This window comes from Cyprinus carpio, chromosome A1 (genome assembly GCF_018340385.1).
Source record: "Cyprinus carpio isolate SPL01 chromosome A1, ASM1834038v1, whole genome shotgun sequence".
In the NCBI taxonomy this organism is placed as follows: domain Eukaryota; kingdom Metazoa; phylum Chordata; class Actinopteri; order Cypriniformes; family Cyprinidae; genus Cyprinus; species Cyprinus carpio.
The window spans coordinates 30578450-30584645 of NC_056572.1; positions in this window are offsets into that span (position 1 = coordinate 30578450).

The following is a 6196-nucleotide window of genomic DNA, read 5'->3' on the forward strand; positions in this document are numbered from 1 at the left end:
TTAGAGACCAGGGTTTTATTCATTTCGCACACAATATGAGAGCTTGTTCGAGAAGAGCTTTCAATAATCAGACGCACTCAGCGAGCACTGTGCCACAGACAAATACAATCAGATGTTCGGTTCCCACAACTGGCATAATAAAGCGAGGCCTTCTGCAATCTGAAACTCGCTCTAAATTTAACTGCACTGTCTTTCTATCTCTGTCAATAGACAGAATGAAAGCTTGCTTTTATTCCTTTGGTTTTCTGCTAACTTCCTCTCACTGTTTCCTGCTTTCAAAGCCCTCCACTTCACCTCTGAAATCGCAGACACCTCACCAAGATTTCCAAATCCTGGATAGTGTTTTATTGTGCTGTGTTGATTTCTTTATTCCCTCAAGTTGAGTGAACTTCAAAAGGTGCACACAAAGGCGCAAGACACCAAGAAATAAACAGTTAACAGTACATCTTCCAACTCCAAAACTAGATCTATTCAACCACCATAACAAACATTAAAAAAAAAAGAAAAGATACCAGTTCAATTGTCAAAATGAAAGTTCTGGAACAGGAGCTGGTCTGTGTTTCCTTGTATTTTTGAAGTCGATGATTTTTTTATGTGTTGTTCAAGGCCAAAATGAGTTGTTGTTATGCTCTTAAACACACTGTCATGTCAAAAATGCTGTCCTTTTCATTTAGATGCAGCCGAAATACATCTAAAATGGTCTGTTGGCTGCTTTTAGAGGGGTTTTAGACTGGAAAACTAAGGCAACTAAGACCTGAAAAAAGACATGAGAAGAAAGAAATGGTCCAAATGAAAATTCTGGAACAGGAGTTGGTCTGTGTTGCCTTGTTGTTCAATGCCAAAATGAGTTGTTCTCAACCAAACAAACTGTCATACTGTGGGAAACATTTCCCATTTATTTAGATGTGTCAGAAATAGGTGGTCCGTTGGCTTATTTTAAATGGGGTTTGGGCTGGGAGACTACACCAAGACAAGAAAAAAATTACATGAGAAGAAATAAATGGTTCAAATGAAAGTTCTTGAAAATGAACAGGTCTGTGTTGCCGTGTATTTTTAAAGGTGGTGAATTTTTATGTGTTGTTCAAGGCCAAAACGAGTTGTTGTTGTGCACCTATCATTGGAAACCCTTCCCTTTTCATTTAGATGTAGCTAAAATGCATCTGAAACCAGCCTAAACTGGTTTGATGACTTGGCTGTTGGCTGTTTTTAGAGGGTTTTTAGACTGGGAGACTAAACCAACCAAGACCAGAAAAAATTACGTGAGAAGAAATAAATGGTCCAAATAAAAGTTCTGTAATGGGAGTTGCCTCGATTTTTGAAGGTGCAGATTTGTTCCGTGTTGTTCAAGGTCAAAACGAGTTGTTGTTGTGCACCTAAACAAACTGTCATACCATCGGAAATGCTTCCCTTTTCATTTGCAAAATGCCCGGCGCCCAGCGAAAAACATTTGAAATGAGCACAAATGAAAATTAAGGCAGAAAGACAGGCTTTTGAACACACAGCTATTGTGGGAACTCTTCAAAGACACTGGCCTCCGCCAGCATTCATGCCCAAGTCACTCTCTCCGTCTTGGAGCACTCTAAAACGCAGGGTTTCATAAAATTGCTTCTTTGTGTCTAGAGGTGTAATTCTCCGCAGCATCTTGAGAGACGTCCATATCTGAGGACGTGGAGGTTCTTCCCACTCTCAAGGCTTTGTTCTGGATACACTTCCCTCATCGCCCCCCTGCCCCTACGACATCTCCCTACGGGTCCGACATCAGCGTAATTGAAGATCATTACGCAGCCACAATGCATCTTGACAGAGCTTGGGCTTTATAATGGAATTGAATAGTAGGGCGCACTTCAACGCGTGCCACTAGGGAAAATGAAGGGAAGCAGCTGAGGAATATTCCGACTCGAAATGAAGACGCGATTTCCCGTGCACAATGCCATTGGTCGCCGAAATAGCTACTGATTATTGGCTTACGTGCATCCACGCTTTATTTCTTTATTTCTTTATTTTTGGGGGGCTTGTTTTGTTTTGTTTCAGCTGAAGTGGGGTTGGGTATGGGGGGTTGCCTCCACACTTCAAAAGAATTTGTAACAAACCTAATTCATCTGAAGCGTAGGATGAGCTGGTAAGGAAGATGAAAGATGAAAGTCTGTTGGCATGGAAACGGAAAGTACATCAGTGCCTTGTGGTGAACAAAAGGCTGCCTGTGTTTTGTTGGACTCGTGAGAGCATCCAGAAAGGTTTTAAATAGTAGCATAGAATTGCTAAGAAAATTACCCACTTATGATTATTTTATCAAGTTCGGTTTGGACTTGTTTTGTACATTACAATCCGCCCTCTCGCAATGGGATTTAATTTACCTCACCGTGTGCATTGCTTATGCTGAATCATCTGTTCCGCATTTGAATGTAATTTGAGACTTTTGTTTCTGAATTACAAGTAGGTGGTATGACAAGAGCCAATCAACAAATACTGAACAGTAAGTCTAAATAGAACTGTAACCACCCAACAAAAGATCTATAACTTTCTATCATTCTACCAACAATTTATCCATCCATCATCCATCTACATCCATGGACTATTATTCTATCATTCTGTAATTTATCCATCCATCCATTGTTGGTCAGTTCTGTCATTCAGTATATCCATGTTCTATAATTCCATCCATCCATCTATCCTATCTATCCATCCATCCATTTCAAAAGTATTTTATCGTTCTATTTCTACCATCCATCCTCTATAATTTTACTATCACCCATCCATTGGCAGTTCTATCATTCTGGCTATCTATCATTCTACCATTCTATCCATCCACCCAATATTTCTATCATTCTGGCTATCTATCATTCTACCATTCTATCCATCCACCCAATCCCCCCATCCATCCAGCCATCGATCTAGGTATCTATCTATCATTCTAAATCTATCCATCATTCTATCCATCCCATCGATAGTCTATCTATCTCTGTCTATCCATCTTCTATCACTATCCATCCATCCATCTATTATTGTTGTTCACAGGTGTCTCTTTCTCTCTGTCTGATGTCACAGGTGTTGGCAGTAAGAGTTAACAGGAGAGTGAATGTTGTGTAGAGGGGGATTTCCACACCTCAGGGCTGTTCTGCTGTTCTCTATGACTCTGAACTCTCTCTGGAGCTATGTGTCATTCACACACGCAATCTGTGATTTACAGTGAGCACATACACACACACACACACACACACACACACACACACTCATACTTACATGAAACAACTTTGATTATATCACCCACAGATTTGCACAGTTGTGCTTCAGTGAACTCACAAAAGTATGCATGCACTTTGTATTTTAATGACAAAAAGTTATTTTAGTTAGCCCTAATCAAAATAAAAGAGATTTGTGTGTGTGTGTGTGTGTATGTATGTGAGAGAGTTTTTTATACTGCTCCATTCCTAGATCCCTTCTAAAAACAACCACAGATAAAAAGGCTATATTAAGAAGCACCTACTGTAAATTACAACTGCTGTGTGAATATGTGACCATCGTTTTTTTCTTTTTTTCTTTTTCCAAACAATAAGCTGCCCAAACACATCTACTAGTCCTGCATTCATACCTTTTCATGTTTTCTAACCAGAGGAGGAGTTTGATCTCTCCGCGGATCCTGCAATGTCACAAATACGCATGAGAAGACAGCAGCTTCAAAGACCATCACTGGCATTTTTTTTAAGAATAATGAAATATTCATTTTAAAAGTGGGATAAAAATACAAATGAAATCAGTACAGAAAGGGAAAAGAAGTCTGTGACAACGCTGTCAGATTTGTGCCAAATATAAAAAACCTTTAAGCACCTCATGTTGTTTGTTGATTTGTGTGTGTGTGTTTATGCTATAAAGCTAAGCTGTGAATAGAGCTTTTTTTTTTTTTTAAATGTTCACTACTGTTTTGTCATTACAGAGTGTGATTGTTTTAAGTTTTAGGTGATGTTTCGCAAAGTCAGAAGGTACATTTCAAGAACTCTGGGAATACTTTCTTGTATAGGTAAGTTTTACCTCCTAAAAATAGAAAACTGTTAAAATTGTTCTCGATATACACACCCAAATATATCATCATGTTGGCCTAGATATGCATGTACAAGTAAACACCTAATTCTCTATATTGCACTTATTCACATATGCACAAGCATAATTTTCCTCATAATTAAGCCCATGCTCAGAATGTCTTAACTTTGCAGTCACTTTGATTTGCCCAATTCACTCAAGATGATGGGAAAGATGCCTTCTTCTTCTCCAATTAAAACTTTCTCTGAATCTGTAGTTCGTTATTGCACAGCAATCTTTCGATTAACTGGTTGCAATGTGCCTTCTAACTATGACCGTAAAAAAACCTGTGCAAGGCTTGAGTGAAGAAAAATGAGGATCAATTAAAATGGCCCTTTTTTGGTGTTGAAATACAGTTAATCTTAACTGCTCGTAGCGCCAGCTGAATTCTTGATCGCAACAAAATAAATTACTTGATATATTTTCTTGCTTTCTTTAACATGATAATCTGCTGTCAAGTGCAGTTGATTCTCTTCAGCAAATTTGACAGCTAATTTTGAATGAATTTTCACAAGCTCGCAAGGGATAAAAGCCGCTGACAATGGAAAAGGCAACCCTTCTCTTTCCCTGTTGTGTTTCCAACCAAACCTTTTAATCTGGCTCTTGTGCGAGGGCTCAGTAGCTAAGCTCAGCAGAGGGCTGGGATCTGTTGGGGATTCGACAGGCAGCCTCAAACAACAACACCCACAGTGGACGAGATGACACTGGTGCACTAACACTGTAAAAAAAAAATAATAACAAAAATGTTAATACTTGAACTTGAAGTAAAGTTTGTTAGCTGGAAAAAGGAAAGAGGGAAATATATTCAATACTGTTAAATATGCACAATTCTATACATATTCTAAATTATATAATATTCATGTTAGCCGGTTTCACTTCAAGTACCATGGTTAAACTATGAAGTAAAAATTAATTTGTAGAAAAAAAACATGAACAATCCATTTATCACTCAAACTAAAGATAAACAAACAAACAAAAATAAAAATCAAAACAAACATTAATAAAAAAATCCACACCAGGGTAAATCCAGGACAGAACAGACAGTAGACATGTAGGGACGTAGTAGACCAGATGACAAACAGAGAACAGAACACAACTAATATAGTGGAGCAAATGAGGATAATTAACCAGACACACCTGAACTAAATGACACAATCAAACATGAGGGAAAACTGGGTCACAGAACACATGAGAAATAAAAACACAACAAAAATCCAAAGGGTTGTTACAGTTTGTCCCCCTCCCGGAAGGCGCAACCCCGCGCCGCAGGAACAGCAAAGTGAGGGATGGAGGGGGACTTTGGAGGAGGACAAAGGAGTGGATGTGGGATGATGACAGGGGATGGCAATGGGTTGGCAGAAAGACAGGCAGACAAATACTGGAGGAGGTTCGGACGGAGGACAGACACTCGGGAGAGGGGACCACAAACAGATTCCAGGGTGGATAAGATGGAGGAGCCAGGGAGAAGGCAGGAGGGAGCAGGAGGAACCAGGCTGGATCCAGGCCGCAGCCATGAAGGCGACCCACGGTGGAGACAACGGAGGGAGGAGTAGGTGGTGGTGGAGCCCGAGGCAAAGATGGAGAGAAGAAGAGCCAGGGTGAGGTGGATGATCCGGAGGGCCAAGGCAGAGCAGATGGCTCTGGCGAATGAGGTTGAGACGGGGATCCGGAAGGCCGCGGTGGAGCCGCAGCAACAGAGGACCAAGGTAGAGCCAGAGGGAAGGAGGTAGCCTGACAGAGCCAGAGGGTTGAGGCGCAGCCGGAGGAGTGGAGTCCCAAAGCGGCTGATGGTCGACAACAGACCAAGGTGGAGCCGGAGGTACGAGGGAACCCAGTGGAGATGGTGGACTGACGGGCCACAGTGGAGAGGAGGGAGCTAGGAGCCATGGTGGAGCTGCTGGGTCAAAGGGCCAAGGCAGAGTCCGGGACTCAGAGGCTGGAGGCGTAGACAAGGGATCCTCCAGCCATGACGACGATGCAGACTGGCAGACCCACAGCAATCCCACCGCACAGATGGTGGGCTGAGGGTTAGCTGAGGGGTTGCCAGGAGACTGATACAGATGAGGTGGGATGAGGGGATGAGGCTCGGCAGGAGTTCAGGATTCTCATGGGATTTAGGAAT